Below are 20,158 nucleotides of genomic sequence, written 5' to 3' on the forward strand. Positions count from 1 at the left end.
TAAGATGAAACGTTTGAACGAAGTATAGGCCTATTACTCTAATATTATTATGTATTTTACATTCTTCAGTCTTACGGTTTACGATGCTTTAATTGGGGACGGGAATAGAGAACCTAGACAACGAAAGTTGCAGCTGTCTGGTGTCAACGTAAGATCTAAATTACTAGTTTATTCTTGTGGGTTTTTCATTTAAGAAGTTGACATGCTTTTCAAGAAGAACGATTTCCCTAATAATCATCAGAAATCAGGCCACCCGAGGGGGAAAAAAATGCAGAAAATCGCCAATCAAAATAAACATTCTACCACAGTGACCAGGGTAGCCTATTTCATTCTGAGTTTGGATTTATCTCTACGATGCATACTTTCAGGTTTTCCGAACAACACTGCAGGTGGTAGCACATGCGCAAATTAAATTCACTGCTGGAACTCCCATTTTAAGGTGTTTACATGTTCTAAAAATTCAAACGATTGGTAAAGAAATCAAGTTTGATTATGACCTTATGCCGATTTTTAAGATGAGCAGAGTAAGGTGTTCACATGACTAATGCCATACTCGGCCTTCTTCCATAATCAGTTGCGTGTAAACATAGTCGTTGGTTATACATTTTGATTTTGAAATAGCAGGATTAGAAGAATCCTGCCCCTTCTGAGTGTCCTGAATCCTGATCCCCTCTGTCTTTTTTATATTAATACCTTTGTCTTTGCCTTGCGGCGGTGAGAAGAATACACAGTGCTGTTTTAGGACTGTGTAGTCTAATAGCCATGCCAGGCTTAGGCTGTATGGTCTTACAAACCAAGAGCATGCTAATTCTGTAACAACACAGTCAGATAAACATGTTGGGGAAGCTCTGAGGCTTTATATGGCTGCCAGTGCTTAAACAAGAGAGTACGGACGGGTGTTAGAACAACGGGCTACAAAAGCCAAATGGGACTTCAATCTTTCTCTCTCTGAAAAAAAAAAAAAAGATTTATTTTAGAGGATCCGTTTCGGAATGTTTTCTCTCGCATTCATTTCTCATCTCCCTCATTCAGCTCTGCTGATATTCACTGTGGATCAGTATGCAGAATATTCAGGTAGGGATGGAGGCTATTGTAAAAGGGTAATATACTTGCTAATGTAGATGGGGTGAACGGCCACAAGCTAGCTGTTTCCCAAGCCTCTTTAGAGACCAGTGAACTATAAAAGGCAGTCTCTTGTCTTCAACTGCTCTCTCCTACACAGGAGCTCTGGGGGTTGTGGCTGTGGTATCATAGCGCTAAAAGCCTGCTGTTTGACTGCACCGAGACTAGAATGGTCTCATAGCGACACACAACTCTGAACGCCCAACAACTACACAGACTGAGTCAGAAGTGCTCGCTCTGCTGCGAGGATGCAGCTCATGCAGTTTTTTGCCTATCAAAAAAAGGGAGCACTTATGTGAATTTCAGTGCCTCGATCTCCAGGAAGGTTTAGTTTATTAGGATCCCCAATAGCTACGTGGACATGCAGCTGCTACCCTTCCTGGGTAAAACATACAAAGTACAGAACAGTTATAGACAAGAACAACAGAATATTACATTAAATTCAAAATAAATAAGTTTATATATTGGAAAGACATCAAGAGAACAAAAATACTATTTACACACTACTCTTTCTAAAATTAGTTATTTAGAAAGAGGAAAGGTGCTGTGATACAGGATGTATTTTATTTAAGCAAAACCTTTTTAGTCATTTTTTTTCAGCAACATTTTTTGCCTGGGTAGCCTCTGGTGGCAGAGCATTCCACGATGACATGGCTCGATACATAACTGAGCAACGGATTAAATCTGTCTTTGGTTTGGGTAGAAAAACCCATAGTGGGGTAAGTATGTCTGTTTTTGAAGTGTATGCAAATAGATTATACAAGTGGTTAGGCATTTTCAACACACAGATGTTTCTTAAAAAGACTAGAAGAGAAGTAGTCAATTCCTCCTCAACCATGAAAGACCATGTTAGTAGTTCTGTGTGTGCAGTTAAGGGCAAGGCATGGTGCTTTGTTTTGAGCCAGCTGCAGCTTTGCTAGGTCTTTCTTTGCTGCACCATATTACCGGCTACAAACAATATAGGCTAACTCCACTGTACTAACATCATACATTTAGATTTTTTTTTGTGGGGGGGGGGGTATTCGACTGGCAATTCAGGATTCGTTAGGTAATGCAAAATTGGTAAAGAGGGTTTGCTTTCATGTACAGCTAAATCAAGCCCATCAGTTTCCAATGATATGAAGTGGCAGAGGAAATATTCTGTATTTATTCAACATAAAAAATAAAAAAAATAACATTTGGACCTTTTTTACCTTTTTTAAAGTATATTAATATACTCAGTCGGAAGCTGATGACCTAGAATGGATTTAGCCTATTTTCAGCTATTCTATGATTTATATGACAGGGACAATGCAATGGATGCTAAGCAAAACAGTTTATTTTTATCCATACAGGTTCTAGCCAGCCTCGACACATTTTTAAGCTTTGCCTTGGTGTGTGCCATTGTCAAAAAGGTATTGTCACTGTGGGCTATTTCATATAGCTATCATGGGTTGTGTGGTATCTCCTCCAGAAACTAGTACCAATCCTACCTTTCCCATCAATATGCTACGGTTTCATTAGCCTCTGAGCTAATAGGCTGGCATCCTGGGGGCCAGGGCCAAAGGCTATACTGATTAGACTGTCAACCAATTCCAAACCAACCCCTGGCTTCTTCCCCCTAGCCTCTTCACTTCTTGTATATAGATTTGAAAGGATGTGATTGGTATTATCTAAGTAATATGGCAAACATTTAGAGAACATCAGAGGGCAAGGTGAAGCTTCAAGCAATTATTGCTGAATCCAATCCAAACCTTTCTATTCAGTTACATCCACAAATAGTATGGCAACGAGGGTCAGAGAAGTTAGCTAAAGCGCATAGGCCAACAGATCTGGGACCAGGCTAATGCAGTCATTTGGCTAATCCAAACCTTTCAGACCTCCATTAGGAGCCTAGAGGTGAGGGGCTAGGGGGTGGGGAACTAAGGGTTTGGTCTGGAACTGGGCCTGTATACGCAGTCCCCTCCAGTCCCCTGCAGGTTTAAGCGGGGGGCAGCCTAAACCCGTTAACTTCACATGATGACACAGCAGACTAGTTTCACACAGGAGGGAGATCTGGGGGCCTGGGACACTGCCTGGTGGACATGGAAAATCAGAAATCTACCGTTAACTCCTAGCTCCTCCTGGCAAGCCTTTGTTTGTGTATAAAGACTTGCGTTAAGGCACGGACGCACCAGTAGCGTTTGCTGGACCGAAAATACTTAGCACCTCTGAACAGAGTGCCGGCTGTCATTTGCCAACCGAGTGCAAATGGATTCTACACGTCGAAACGGGGGGAAAAGGTCCGCAGTCAGACGCCTACTGGCGGTGGTTTCTAAAACACACCGCGGCGAACGAACGGCAGACGAATGGCAGACCGTAACTCGTGTGATGTGTTTTCGCCTTTTAAAGCCACAGTCTGAAAGATTTCCGCAGTGATTTAAAACTATTGCATTTGACTTATAAACACCTTTTTTTTGGGGGGGGGAGATTTAGTACAACGGTCTTACCTTATTGTAGAAATCAAGAAATTGCCATGTAAAAATGACTCCATTGTAAAAAATGTTGGTGGTCTATAAGTGTGGCTTTCAGCTGTCTTGCTGTGTTGATTGCTGTTAGCCTGTGAATGTGACAGTGCTGCTCCCCTGGTATCTTTCTCTTTAATAAGGTGCATTTTATTAGGTTGTCGTTGCTTCTGAATAAACATTGTCCACAATAAACTATTAAAATCTATTCCTGGGTAATGTGTGCTCTGTGGGTTTTAAGAGAGCGGAGAAGATGTCAGGTGTTGTTTGAGAGAGGAGAGGGAGAGAATGCTGGCTGGCCCTTAAGAGGGGTGTGGCAGTGTTATGTAATAATTGATTTAAAATTGAATAATTTAATCTGCCTTCAGGAGGTGCTGTGTGAGAGAGAATGGAGAGAGGCCTAGCAAATCAATCCTGAGGTGGAGTGTCATTCTCATACCAACCTCCTCTCCTTCCTGCAGGCAGACCTGACCTTATACTACCCCGGTCGCCACCTTCACACATCCTTACCAGTCCCCGGAAACAAGTCACTAGAACTTATTTCAATCCAAACTCGCACTCCCCAGACTCATTAATCGTCCCTCCATGAATAGACAGTACTTGAGGCGAGTGTTCAGATGACTAGACGGTACTTGAGGCTATTCAGTATCATTGCCTACTTGTGCGATCATGACAGTCCAATTTGACTGTGATTTCCTTTACTAGAAGAATAGTTGATTTGGTTTAGTAGGACAGACAGTTGATTGGTTAGTTGGGTTATATGGTCCACACAAACAGAATGTCATTGAGTAAACAAACTAGTGTAAAAAGATTTAAACCAATGAGGTGAGGGTTGAGGCAGGATAAATAAGATTAGGGTTAGAGCATTGCATTAAATATTTCAATTTTGTGACTGCAATGGCAGCATACAGTAAATTACACTGAACAAAAATATAAATGCAACATGCAACAATTTCAAAGATTTTGCTGAATTACAGTTCATATATGGAAATCAGTCAATTTAAATCAATTCATTAGCCCCTAATCTATGGATTTCACATGACTGGGAATACAGATATGCATCTGTTGGTCACAGATACCTTTAAAAATAATGATAACCAGTCAGTATCTGGAGTGACCACCATTTGTCTCATGCAGCGCGACACATCTCCTTCACATAGAGTTGATCAGGCTGTTGATTGTGGAATGTGGAATGTTGTCCCACTCCTCTTCAATGGCTGTGTGAAGTTGATGGATATTAGCGGGAACTGGAACACGCGGTCGTACACGTTGATCCAGAGCACCCCAGACATGCTCAATCGGTGACATGTCTGGTGAGTATGCAGGGATATTTTCAGCTTCCAGGAATCGCTGTACTATACTGTGCTATACTGTACTGTGGTGTCCAAACTTGTGAAACAGACGACCTATGATTGATTCAGATTTGTACTGACCAAATTTCCACTACTTTTCAACGTTCATGGATGTCCGGTGTGGGTCGGTGCTCAGTGGGTGAGAAGGATGGTTAAAGTCAACTGAACAAAAATATAAACTCAACATGTAAAGTGTTGGTTTTATAAGCTGAAATAAAAGGTACCAGATATTTTCCATATGCACAAAAAGCTTATTTCTCACAAATTTTGTGCACAAATTTGTTTACATCCCTGTTAGTGAGCATTTCTCCTTTGCCAAGATAATCCATCCACCTGGCAGTTGTGGCCTCTCAAGAATCATACCATATATCATCAAACATCATGATCATTACACATGTGGACCTTGTAATGAGGACAATAAAAGGCTGCTCTAAAATTAGCATTTTTGTCACACAACACAATGCCAGAGATGTCTGAAGTTTTGAAGGAGTGTGCAATTGGCATTTACACCAGAGCTGTTGCTAAAGAATTTACTTTTCTACTATAAGTGGCCTCACAACCGCAGACCACATCTAACCACGTCAGCCCAGGACCTCCACATCAGGCTTCTTCACCTGTGGGATCATCTGAGACCAGCCAACAGGACAGCTGATGAAACTGTGGTTTTGCGCAACCGAAGAATTTCTGCACAAACTGTCAAAAACAGTCTCAGGGAAGCTCATCTGCGTGCTGCTTGTCCTCACCAGGCTCTTAACCTGACTGCAGTTCGGCGTCGTAAATGACTTCTGGGAGCAAATGCTTACCTTCGATGGCCACTGGCAAGTGGGAGAAGTGCGTTCTTCACAGATGAATCCCGGTTTCAACTGTATCGGGCAGTTGGCAGACAGCGTGCATGGTGTCATGTGGGCGAGTGGTTTGCTAATGTCAACGTTGTGAACAGAGTGACCCATGGTGGGGTTAGGGTATGGGCAGGCATAAGTTACGGACAACGAACACAATTGCATTTTATTGATGGCAATTTTGAATGCACAGAGATGCCGTGATGATCCTGAGGCCCATTGTCGTGCCATTCATCCTCCGCCATCACCTCATGTTTCAGCATGATAATGCACGGCCCCATGATAATGCTCTGGATCGACGTTCAATGTAAATGGAACGAGGGGGCTCATGGATAGGTGTCAGTAAGAGCTGGGAGAGGTGACATTAACTGTAGAGAAAGAAGAGGGACAGGAGGGTTTTCACACTCTTGCTTTGACCAGCGGCAGGTAGCCTAGTGGTTAGAGCGTTGGGCCAATACCCGAAAGGTTGCTGGATCGAATCCCCGAGCTGACAAGGTCAAAACCCCCTGAACAAGGCAGTTAACCCACTGTAAGCCGTCATTGTAAATAAGAATTTGTTCTTAAATGACTTGCCTAGTTAAATAAAGGTAAAATAAAAAACACACGACAGAAGGAGAATGAAAATGGCTATGAACAGAACATAACAGTATGTCAGTGGAAGGAAGGACAGTAGCAGGTGACCCAACTGTGGATTGTGACTAAGATTTCCCATTGTAGCCAATTCAGTTGCAGCCTTTCCGTTACTGATTTTTTTTTTTTATCACTTAATAAATCATAAACCAAATTGCTAATCAGTAAAAACACTTGGTAGGTATATGTTTTACTTGTTACTTCTGTTAAATTAAGGGAGACATTTTTCAAAATATCTTATAGAAATGCAGGTTTTTGGTAACAGAATGACAAGACAGTAGGCAATATTCCTTAAACTTACAGAAGGGAAACAATTTCTGCAAAACTGAATATACAGTGCATTCGTAAAATATTCAGACCCCTTCACCTTTTACAGCCTTATTCTAAAATTGATTAAATAAAACAAATCCTCATCAATCTACACAACACCCCATAATGACAAAGCAAAAACTGGGTTTTAGAAATGTTTGCAAATTTATAAAAAATAAAGATGCCTTATGTAAATAAGTATTTAGACCCTTTGCTATGAAACTTGAAATTGAGCTCAGGTGCATCCTATTTCCATTGATCATCCTTGATGTTTCTACAACTTGATTGGAGTCCACCTGTGGTAAATTCAATTGATTGGACATGATTTAGAAAGGCACACACCTGTCTACATAAGGTCCCACATTTGACTGTGCATGTCAGAGCAAAAACCAAGCCATGAGGTCAAAGGAATTGTCTGTAGAGCTCCAAGACAGGATTGTGCCAAGGCACATATCTGGGGGAGGGTACCAAAACATTTCTGCAGCATTGAAGGTCCCCAAGATACACAGTGGCCTCCATCATTCTTAAATGGAAGAAGTTTGGAACCACCAAGACTCTTCCTAGAGCTGGCAGCTCTGCCAAACTGAGCAATCGGGGAGAAGGACCTTGGTCAGGGAGGTGACCAAGAACCTGATGGTCACTGACAGAGCTCCAGATTCTCTCTGTGGAGATGGGAGAACCTTCCAGAAGGACAACCATCTCTGCAGCACTCCAGCAATCAGGTGTTTATGGTAGTGGCCAGACAGAAGCCACTCCTCAGTAAAAGGCACATGACAGCCCGCTTGGAGTTTTCCAAAAGGCACCTCAAGGACTCTCAGACCATGAGAAACAAGATTCCCTGGTCTGATAAAACCAAGATTGAACTTCTTGGCCTGAATGCCAAGCGTCCCGTCTGGAGGAAACCTGGCACCATCCCTACGGTGAAGCATGGTGGTGGCAGCATCATCCTGTGGGGATGTTTTTCTGCGGAAGGGACTGGGAGACTAGTCAGGATCGAGGGGAAGATGAACGGAGCAAAGTACAGAGAGGTCCTTGATGAAAACCTGCTCCAGAGCTCTCAGAATCTCAGACTGGTGCAAACATCTCTGGAGAGACTTGAAAATAGCTGTGCAACCTGACAGAGCTTGAGAGGATCTGCAGAGAAGAATGGAAGAAACTCCCCAAATACAGGTGTGCTAAGCTTGTAGCGTTATACCCAAGAAGACTTGAGGCCGTAATCGCTGCCAAAGGTGCTTCAATAATGTACTGAGTAATGGGTCTGAATACTTATGTAAATGTTTTTTTTAGTACATTTGCAACCATTTCTAAACACCAGTTTTTGCTTTGTCATTATCGGGTATTGTGTGTAGATTGAGGAACAGAAACAATTGAATAAATTTGAGAATAAGGCTGTAATGTAACAAAGTGGAAAAGTGAAGGGGTCTGCATATCCAAATGCACTGTAAATGTTGCTATTAGTTAGCAGGGGTCTTTACTTCAACATTGTTGTTTTTGATGTATTTCCAATACTTTTTAAATACTTTTTCTACTAGATGTTTTCTAAGACCCCCCTTTCCATGTGTTTGACCAGAAGTCAAAGCCTTTGCTTATTCCTAATTTTTGTTGATGGAAAATGTTTGAAACATCTATACTGTATATGCCTTAACTTAAAAAAAAAAAAAAACTCTGATGTGATCCTTCGAATTTCACGGTAGTGCTCATGGGGCTTTTTACGTGGAAATGACAATCTTCCATTGAACTAAAAACTCTATAAATGGTAAATGAATTCGTAACTAGTTTACAGCTAATGGAAGTATACATAAAATTGACTTGCAGCAACACCTCATTTCCATACCCATGCGTAGGAGTTGAAAGGTGGCTCTTGAGTTGAAAGAGGATACATAAATCATGGATCCATGGGTGGTGATCTGAATATCTAATACTATGTATTTGCATCATGTTTGTATTGTAGACTATGTACTATAGCAATGGATTAAAACGGTATATCAATTGGCCGTAACCAACTGTTATGATGTATGCGTTTTTCATTTGTGATTTAGGTGCACCGTGTTGTATGCTGCTTCTATCCACTATTTAGTGAACAATGACCATGTTCATTAATCTGGCAGTATATACAGACGGACGATGTTAGAAAAAAGTATTTATACTGAACAAAAATATAACATGTATACAACATGCAACAATTTCAAAGATTTTACTGAGTTGCAGTTCATATGAGGAAATCAGTCAATTGAAATACATTCATTAGTCCTTAATCTATGGATTTCATGACTGGGAATACAGATATGTATCTGTTGGTCACAGATGCCTTAAAAAGAAAATGGCCTCACAATGGGTTTCAGGATCTCGTCACGGTATTTCTGTGCTTTCAAATTGCCATCGATACCATACCGCCACCATCAGGCACTCTGTTCGCAACGTTGACATTGGCAAGCCGCTTGCCCACACGACGCCAGAGTCGTTTTTACTGATGCGTGCTGGCTTCTCAGGTGAGTCCATAGTAGCTGTGTGTCGTTGATACAATTTTCTCTGCTGCACTGTTCATAGTGTGTTACCACATTCGTTTAAAACATGTAGCTGGAAGGATGCACAATTATGAATGTGAAAATGGAACAAATGTATTTTATATTAGTCGCTGTGGGATGTTAATTTTTATATTGGTGACAAAATTGCAGTTTCCAAACATGCCTTCAGAAAGTATTCATACCCCTTGATTCAAAATGGATAACATTTTTTTTTAATCACACCCATCTACACACAATACCCCATAATCACAAAGTGTAAACATGTTATTAGAAATTTTAGCAAATTTATTGAAAATGAAATACAGAAATATCTCATTTACGTAAATATTTACACCCTTGAGTTGATACATGTTAGAATCCCCTTTCGCAGCATTTACAACTGTGTCTTTCTGGGTACGTCTCTTAAGGGCTTTGCACACCTGGATTAGCTCTATTCAGTTTCTTTTTATTGTAAAAAAAACGTTCTAGTCCTTGCCGATGACAAGCATACTCGTAACATGATGCATCCACCACCGTGCTTGAAAATATGAAGTGGTACTCAGTGTTGTGTTGCATTTGCCCCAAACATAACACTTTATATTCAGGACATTTCTTTGCCACATTTTTTTCAGTTTTACTTCAGAGCCTTATTGCAAACAGGATACATGTTTTGGAATATTTTTATTCTGTACAGGCTTCCTTCTTTTCACTCTGTCATTTAGGTTAATGGTGTTGTTGATCCATCCTCCCTTTTCTTCTATCACAGCCATTAAACTCTAATTGTTTTAAATCACCATTGGCCTCATGGTGAAATCTCTGAGCGGTTTCCTTAGGAAGGACACATGTATATTTGTAGTGACTGGGTGTATTGATACACCATCTGATGTGTAATTAATAACTTCACAATGCTCAAAGGGACCCCTTGCGAAGCATTGAAAAACCTCCCTGGTTTTTGGTTCAATCTGTCTTTGAAATTCACTGCTTGACTGATTACAGATTATTGTATGTGTTGTGTACAGAGATGAGGTAGTCATTCCAAAATCATGATAAACACTATTGCACACAGAGTGAGTCCATGCAACTTATGTGATTTATTAAGGAAATTCTTACTCCTCTAACTTATTTACGCTTGCCATAACAAAGGGGTTGAATACTTATTGACTTAAGACATTTCAGCTTTTCATTTTTTATTAATTTGTAAAAATGTCTAAATACATAATTCCACTTTGACATTATGGAGTATTGTATGTAGGCCAGTGACACAACATCTCAGTGTAATCCATTTTAAATTCAGGCTGTAACACAACACAATTTGGAAAAAGTTGGGGGGTGGGTGAAATACCTCTGAAGGCACTAACATACACACACACGGACGACACCAGGACATTTTGTGCTGCTGCGATGGTTAAAAATGTTTTCCTGAACTTTCGAATACTTTTCTGATTCTCATTTCAGCCACTAAGGCTACTGATGCAAATACACATTTTTAGACCTTTCCCATATGCTGTTTAGACCTTGACATATTTTCTTATTAGCCTTATGAACATAGACACTTGGTGCAGTTTCTGTGCTATAATGGTTAAAAAGGCCACTAGGCCTACATCGTTTTTATAACAATATAGCTAAAACCACTATTGGCTAAACAGGAAAAATAAGTGATTTAGATATTGAAACATACTTGTTCATTGACTTACTGAAATTATTCACTTGTAATTGTACTTGCTGATTTTGAATATTTTAAATATAATTGTAACAGTAGGCCTTTATCCTCATATTGCAATAACCTCATATTCCTTGGTTACTGGCCACAATCCATTGATTTCAATAATTATAAGTGTTGATTATTTGGCCTTGGGGAGAGCACAGCACATGGAAGAAAACGGGAATGGGTGCTGGAGGTGCTGCAGATATATTTTAAATACATTTACCAAATGTATATGATTACTATCTGTAAAGAAATAAATGAAATCATAAATACTACACCAGAGAGCATAATGTAGCCACAAAATAGATATGGATTGTGTTTTATCATATCACGAGTACCTTTAGGCCTACAGTCGGGAAGCCCGCAATTGGGGAGCACATACCAAACGGTTGATACAGTTTTGGCTTCAAAACAGCTGAGAGCAGCTAAAAGGCCTTTTGTAAGATTTCAAAATACAATCGCAGGAAAAACAGTTTGTATGAGTCCATGCCACAAAATGTTCTGCCTATAATTTTCGCCATATTTTACAATCTGTGGCTACTCTCTTTTCATTGGCCTATGCTACTGGTTGCGTTTAAGACACGTTTGTTTTTATTGATCTCAGTAGGATATGTCAGAGTAGCCTGTCATTTGTGTGGTATTAGAAAATATTATTTTAATGTCTCCAGTCATGTAGAATTGCCTAAAATGATTTTAGAAGAGGCTTTTTTTTGTCAGACCCGCAATACCATGATGCATGCATGCAATGCTTTATTATAGGTGTTCCAATGCAAACCCTAACACACACACACACACACACTCTACTATTCAAGTGGAACAGTAGTTACTTCACCACCCTTCACAGGCCACTGTGTAGCATGATGTAGCAGACTTGAAAGGCGGGTAATTGTTGCTTGCATCTGAAGCCAAAGAAATGAACACCGGAAAATCATATCTAGGAAATAGTCACCTCTATGGTACCCTATTAAGACTAGTGCGACTGCTAGGTTTGTGGTGCGCCGTGTATACAATGCCATGTATGTGTAACCCCTAGTCAAGTTCTTCAAAGGAAAACAGAAATACCGCAATCATAGAACTGACCCTGGTTTTAATAGAAGTATTCTGAGCATAGCCAAAGCTATCTCTTGTCGTTTTTCTGCTGCCTATGGCCCTTTGGTGTGCAATGGCTATAGCCTTCTGGGTAAGAATCAAGATCAATTACAATTTATTTGCATTGTCAGCTCTCAAACTGTTTGAATTTGAGTGAGTAGGCCTAGGACCTTTTTTGTAGGTTATTAACAGTTGAAACACTTAAATCAACCCCAGCAGCTTGTCTCAAATGGAGTCAGTGGTGCCGGCCAAGTTAGATTATTAATGGTGAGTCTCCATCTCTCAAACTCTAATTGGTCTCTGGTGATTGTGAAGCATTCTGATTAAGAAATGCCATTAAAATTGATGTATTATGCCTGCAAGTCTGTTTCTCAGTCAGATAGCTATTTTAATCAATTGATAATTACACACGATTTATTGCTTGAGTTCCTGTTGACAGCTTCACAGTAATTGGTTACATGGCAAGTTTTGTGCTGTTTGAATGACATCGAAAATATATATTGTGCAAAATAAAGTTGGAAGGACGATAAATTAGTAAAAAGTTATTTCATAGAGCAATACATCATGGGTAGTTTTAGCATTTGTTAACTCAAAGACAAGTATGCTCTATATTCTGTATCTAAGTTAAACCTAGGCCTAAATCACATCCATGTGTCAATTATAGCCAGTCTATCCTAGTTGGTATGTATCTGTAATGTTCACTCACAATCTGTGAGTATGTTTTTGACTTTATTAATGTCATCCATGGGTGACTTTTCACACAGTGTGTCTTATCCATTAAGGAAATGCTAATGCCTGCTGGGAGTGAGAGGAAGCTCTATGTAAGTGGGCAATTCCATGTAAAAGGACCCATAAGTACCAAATGTGAAGTTCATAGTAGTATGTCAATTTAATTGTAAAAAAAATATATATATATTTTACCATTTCTATCCTAAACATTTGGAATAAGCAAAGGCTTTGATTTCTGGTCAAACTGATGGAAAAGGGGTCTTGGGCAACATCTACCAGAAAGTCTTAAATGTTAATAGAAATAAATCAAAACACCAATAATGTTGAAGTAAAGACCCCTGCCAACTGACATATTTAGTTTTAGAGAAATGATTTGCCTTCTGTAAGTTTAATAAACATTGCCTTGTAATTCCATTACCAAAAACCCACATATCTTTAAGATATTTTCACATTTCTCTCCCTCATGAGGAGGGAGGATAATGAAAGTTCACAGAAGTAACAAATACATTTGTATTTGTCACGTGTGCAAAATACAAAGGGGGTAGACTACTGTTATATGCTTACTTATGAGCCCTTTCCCAACAATGTAGAGTTAAAAAGTAAGAAAATGATAATAATTAGCAAATAAGAAAAAAAATAGAAATACAATAACAAGGGGTACCGATACCGAGTCAATGTGCAGGGGTACGAGGTAGTTGTGGTAATAATATTATTACGTAAATGTAGAAAATGTGAGTCAATGCAAATAGTCCGGGTAGCCATTGGATTAACTGTTCAGAAGTCTTATGGTTTATGGAAGCTGTCCAGGAGCCTTTTGGTCCCTGACTTGGCGCACCAGGCACCGCTTGCCATACTGTAGCAGAGAGAACAGTCTGACTTGGGTAGCTGGAGTCTTTTGACAATTTTTTTTTAGGGCCTTCCTCTGACATCGCCTGATATGGAGGTCCGGGAATGCAGGGAGCTCGGCCTCCGTGATGTACTGGGCCGTAAGCATTACCCTCTGTAGTGCCATGCAGTCGGATGCCAAGCAGATGCCATACCAAGGTCTATTTAAACGGTATTGATGGTTATTTTTATTTTCATGATGGACTACATCCATAACCGTCAGTTACACAGTTATTCAGTTAATGTCACAGCCCTAAATGTCATAGCTGACACCCCATTCTTTCTGCAGACATCCTTGAATCTTAATTCGGAGCAGATATTTAAACGTTTTTTTGAACGCACAGTCGCATAAAGAACTGAGAGATTTTTTTTACCGTAATTCTGTTACCCAACTTTGCATCTGCATAGTTCTTGTCTATTGCTGGTGGGGTACGTTTCTCAACCAAGGGAAATCGCAATGAAAGTGTGTCTGGACACTTCTATAACATGCCGTTTACAGAAATAGAGACTTGATTCATTTAGAAGAATGACATAATTCAGGATCTAGTTCTACAGAATGTTCTACTTTTAGATGCACGATGATAATGTGTTTAATAACTGATAGATTTATCATATTGTAATTATTTCACCACTATGGCCTATTTGTTGCCTTACCTTATCCTACCTCATTTGCACACACTGTATATAGACTTTTCTATTGTGTTATTGACTGTACACTTGTTTATCCCATGTGTAACTCTGTGTTGTTGTTTGTCGCACTGCTTTGCTTTATCTTGGCCAGGTCGCAGTTGTAAATGAGAACTTGTTCTCAACTGGCCTACCTGGTGAAATAATAAATGAATATTAATATTAGCAAGATAAGGAATATTATAATTCGGATGAATTAATCTAGTACTAGTATTTCAAGTGATTAGGTACGATAAGCCTAATTAATAAACAGTTAATGTCATAAATTAACCATCAATATTTCATGTGCAATATAGAGTGCGTTTGGAAAGTAAATAGTTTTTCCCTCATCAAGCTACACACAATACCCCGTAATGACAAAGCAAAAACAGGTTTTTAGAAATGTTTGTTCATTTATAAAAATAAAAAAAACCTGAAATATTACATAAGTATCCAGACCTTTTACTCAGTACTTTGTTGAAGCACCTTTGGCAGTGATTACAGCCTCCAGTCTTCTTGGGTATGACGCTACAAGCTTGGCACATCTGTATTTGGGGAGTTTCTCCCATTCTTCTCTGCAGATCCTCTCAAGCTCTGTCAGGGTTGGATGGGGAGCGTTGTTGCACAGCTATTTTCAGGTCTCTCCAGCGAAGTTCGATCAGGTTTATGTCCGGGCTCTGGCTGGGCCACTCGAGGACATTCAGAGACGTGTCCCGAAGCCACTCCTGTGTTGTCTTGGCTGTGTGCTTAGGGTCGTTGTCCTGTTGGAAGGTGAATCGTCACCCCAGACTGAGGTCTTGAGAGCTCTGGAGCAGGTTTTCATCAAGGATCTCTCTCTGTACTTTGCTCCATTCATCTTTCCCTCGATCCTGACTAGTCTCCCAGTCAATGCCGCTGAAAAGCATACCCACAGCATGATTCTGCCACCACCATACTTCACCATAGGGATGGTGCTGGCAGGTTTCCTCCAGATGTAATGCTTGGCATTCAGGCCAAAAAGTTCAATCTTGGTTTCATTAGACCAGTAAATCTTGTTTCTCGTGGTCTGAGAGTCTTTAGGTGCCTTTTGGCAAACTCCAAGCAGGCTCTCATGTGCCTTTTTTTTTTACTGAGGAGTGGCTTCCGTCTGGGCCACTCTACCATAAAGGCCTGATTTGGTATAGTGCAGCAGAGATGGTTATCCTTCTGGAAGGTTCTCCCATCCCCACAGAGGAACTCTAGAGCTCTGTCAGAGACACCATCACCTCCCTGATCAAGGTCCTTCTACCTCGATTGCTCAGTTTGGCCGGGCGGCCAGCTCTAGGAAGAGTCTTGGTGGTTCCAAACTTCTTCCATTTAAGTATGATGGATGCCACTGTGTTCTTGGGGACCTTCAATGCTGAAGAAATGTTTAGGTACCTTTCCCCTCAGAGCTCTACGGACAATTCCTTTGACCTCAACTGTAGGACCTTATGTAGACAGGTGTGTACCTTTCCAAATCATGTCCAATCAATTGAATTTACCACAGGTGGACTCCAATCAAGTTGTAGAAACATCTCAAGGATGATCAATGGAAACAGGATGCACCTGAGCTCAATTTCGAGTCTCATAGCAAAGGGTCTGAATACTTATGTAAATAAGGTATTTCTGTTTTAATTTTTTATAAATTTGCAAACATTTTTAAAAACCTGTTTTCCCTTTGTCATTTTGGGGTATTGTGTGTGTGTGTGTGTGTGTGTGTGTGTGTGTGTGTGTGTGTGTGTGTGTGTGTGTGTGTGTGTGTGTGTGTGTGTGTGTGTGTGAATATTGCTGAGGATTTTTTTATTTATTTAATCCATTTTAGAATAAGGCTATAACATAACATAATGTGGAAAAAGTTAAGGGGTCTGAATACTTTCCGAAGGCACTGTATAATGTGTCTGCAACTGCAGACAACACCCCAAACTATTAATAACATGAGTCTATTCACACTAGCGAGCCTCTATTCACACTAGCAAGCCACCGTTTTTACTATTCACTAAGGTAAAATGTGCAGCATTTTGAGAGGTGTTTCAAATCTTGCACACTCATCATAATGGAATTCATCCAGCCAGGGCTTTGAGGGGAAAAGAAACATGTATACGTGTTCTACCAGTTTCTCTGAGCTGTGGGTCATTTCTTATCGTTTACTTGCCAGATGTCCAACATCAGCACCTTTTTTTAGTTTGGCTGAAACATGACTAACCTCTCAAACACGGCTTTGAACGGCAGATGGAGACATGATAAGACAATCAACGAGTACAATGGTGTCCTTGTATTTAGTCAAATTACCATTTAGGTAGTGGGATTGTCTGGATGTTTCCATATCTGTCGGCATTATTGAAGGTAAATATTATGCGAAACTAAACATGCTTTAGATTAAAGTATTAAAAATAGCATTTCTTTCTGTGATGCTGTTATATTTAGGTTTTTGGGTTGGAGTGTATGCTATAGTTATTGAGTCCTAGAGGGAAAAACCCTGGTTTCCAACCATTTACCATCCTCTGGTTACCATCTCCCGGTCTCTCTGGGATGGATGACATCATGACATGAGATCATAAGATCATAGATCACGTTGTGGTGACTTCCAAACACTGTCACCGTGGACCAGTCAGAAACGGCCTTGTTTATGAAACAACAAAGCGTTGTTTACGTTCGTACCACAATAGAGACCTTTGACCTTTGAAGTGCCATCACTCATACAGAATGCTGGCTTTGTTATCAGCTGATTTAAAGACAAGCGTTCAGTTCTAAATGCAACATAAAATACTGGTCATTTAGTTCGGAATGCAACATAAAATACTGGTCATTTAGTTCGGAATGCAACATAAAATACTGGTCACTTAGTTCGGAATGCAACATAAAATACTGGTCACTCAGTTCGGAATGCAACATAAAATACTGGTCATTTAGTTCGGAATGCAACATAAAATACTGGTCATTTAGTTCGGAATGCAACATAAAATACTGGTCATTTAGTTCGGAATGCAACATAAAATACTGGTCATTTAGTTCGGAATGCAACATAAAATACTGGTCATTTAGTTCGGAATGCAACATAAAATACTGGTCACTCAGTTCGGAATGCAACATAAAATACTGGTCACTCAGTTCGGAATGCAACATAAAATACTGGCCACTCAGTTCGGAATGCAACATAAAATACTGGCCATTTAGTTCGGAATGCAATATAAAATGCTGGTCATTTAGTTGTAAATGTAATATTGTTGTAGGTGTTGGATGGTGTAGCACCTCTGACCTGTATCGTTTGCTCTGACTACTCCCTGGGATCATGTTCAATTCCAGCCATGCTTCCAACCTGACCTTTACCTCTCTCTGTCTGGTCTAACATTGACCTCTAAACGTGTATACACAGACGCACACATGCCCACACACATTCACACTCCTGCACGCGCAAATGTGTACACACACACGCCCACACAGCGCATGCACACACAGAAAGAGAGGGAGAGAAATATGCTTTATCAGATATCTGTCAGGTTTAGCTGTAGTGTAGTGTATCACACACCATGTTTGGGATGTAATTTGTCTGCACTTAAAGATTACCACAAGCATGTTTTTGAATTTTCCATGCAGTCCAATTGGTGTGTGTGTGTGAGTGAACTGATGTCTGATTTGAAGTAAACCTATTTTGGATAGATGCTGAGACTGATGCTAATTATCAGTATGAGTGTTTTTCCCTTTTCTCACCAATATGCTGTGGTGTTGTTGTTTCTGCAGGTGTAGACGGCAATACTCAGATCTCATTTGCCTGTGATGAGAATCGCCATCCACCAGAGATCTAAGGTACGGTAAGATATCAAACGCTCATTATCTCATCTACCAATAAACAATTCATCATGCCTGGAGAAAAACCACCAATCTATATATATATATATATATATATATATATATATATATATATATATATATATACACCAAATGACTAGGTAATCTGATGCAGTCGAGCATACCATTTTCAAGCAAACATTGAAATATTGATGTTGATTTCCCTGAAACTGTCTCAATGACTGATGGTAATTTCATAGTATAGCTCTCTTTTGACGTTTTTAAAGATTGTTTGAGTGTTGTTGGAAAAACTGATCCTATTATTGTTACATATTCATGAGTCTTTTGTGAGCTGTTGAGGTTTATGTGGTTGAAGTAATTCGTTCAGGGTCAGATGCACGACAAACAAATACCTAGTTCTGTATCTTCTGCGTATAATATGTGAGCAGACTTTAGTTCATGTCTCTTGGTATTAGAACAGCAAGAAGAAGCGTAACAAGTTAGGCTCTAAATGTTTCTGAGTTTGGTAATTAGACTTAAATTACACCCCTTGATCATGTAGTATGGTGTGTGGTGTGTGCACATCTATGCGATTTGTTTAATTAGTGGGGGGTCAAATTACTTGAATTACTTGATTCACGGCTTCATTAATTTTGATTGACTTCTCCTCTCCTACCAAATGAGGGGAATGAGGGAGGGAGGGAGGGAGATAGGGGAGGGTGACCTAGGTCTGTCTTTGTCTAGTCCTACCTGCCAAGATCTTGGAATTCTGAGAGCAAGCAAAAAACTGCAGCCAGGCACCAAGCAATTATGGGTTTAGTGTCCGGTCTCGGGTCATTAAGAGATAGGATTACTGCTGGGCCGGAGGACCCCAGGAATGTGTCGTCCCCTCTGGTGGCCCGACTTACCGCTGATGAAATGGAATTGAATTAATGGGGCTGCCCACAGCGCTGCCTGATTAAAATGACACACACGGCTTTGATCCATGCTGGCCCCTCAAGGGACATTGGGGTGTGGGGTGAAGGGGGATTGGGAGGAGGGTGTGTGTGATTATTTAAATTTTATTTAACCCTTATTTTACCAGGTGTCACTCGGCTGTGTGCTTGGCTTGGGTCAGTGCACCCCTGATTTTAACACTACTCATTATGTGTGCTGGGGTCCATCTCCAAACCCCACAACCTTCTCACTGGGGGGCTGAACCTGTCAGGTGCAGAACTGGTTGCCTGATTTCGGGTCAATGGGTTAAACAAAAACAACTACAGAGATAGCAGCTGTAGATCCGAGATGGGTGACTCCAAATATAACATTGTCAAGTAGAAATATATTAAACCAAACAGAAACCAAATACAGTTCATGTTTGACTTTGCGATGCTCCTTTGACTGTAAACATCGCAGTATATATTTTGTCTGAAATACTGCAAATAGAAGTAAATGTGTTGAAGATAAATAAAATGCAGTAATGTTTGTCTTTTGAGATGGAAAGTAAAATAAGAGAGAGAGGTAGCTATATTAAATTAAACTAAGTCAGGGCCTCTGGTTTCTGCATACTCCGGTTAGTTAGGGCCACTGGTTTCCGCATACTCCGGTTAGCTAGGGACACTGGTTTCCGCATACTCCGGTTAGCTAGGGACACTGGTTTCCGCATACTCCGGTTAGCTAGGGACACTGGTTTCCGCATACTCCGGTTAGCTAGGGACACTGGTTTCCACATACTCCGGTCAGTTAGGGACACTGGTTTCCGCAAACTCCGGTTAGCTAGGGACACTGGTTTCCGCATACTCCGGTTAGCTAGGGACACTGGTTTCCGCATACTCCGGTTAGCTAGGGACACTGGTTTCTGCATACTCCGGTTAGCTAGGGACACTGGTTTCCGCATACTCCGGTTAGCTAGGAACACTGGTTTCCGCATACTCCGGTTAGCTAGGGACACTGGTTTCTGCATACTCCGGTTAGCTAGGGACACTGGTTTCTGCATACTCCGGTTAGCTAGGGACACTGGTTTCTGCATACTCCGGTTAGCTAGGGACACTGGTTTCTGCATACTCCGGTTAGCTAGGGA

The 20,158-nt window shown here is 40.4% G+C and overlaps 1 protein-coding gene across 4 annotated transcripts in view; it reads left to right on the top strand.

Moving 5' to 3' along the window:
* The window catches only part of LOC106571749 (kelch-like protein 29), a 323,412-nt gene that overhangs the window by 3,812 nt on the left and 299,442 nt on the right, over positions 1-20,158 (top strand). For 3 of the 4 annotated variants that reach the window (XM_014145162.2, XM_014145161.2, XM_014145167.2), the window contains exon 2: positions 18,052-18,117. The gene's annotated coding sequence lies outside the window, so the exon portion shown is untranslated. Of the gene's footprint in view, positions 1-18,051; positions 18,123-20,158 lie in introns of all 4 variants that reach the window. The other variant, XM_014145163.2, reaches the window with a different exon arrangement.

This window comes from Salmo salar, chromosome ssa15 (assembly GCF_905237065.1).
Source record: "Salmo salar chromosome ssa15, Ssal_v3.1, whole genome shotgun sequence".
In the NCBI taxonomy this organism is placed as follows: domain Eukaryota; kingdom Metazoa; phylum Chordata; class Actinopteri; order Salmoniformes; family Salmonidae; genus Salmo; species Salmo salar.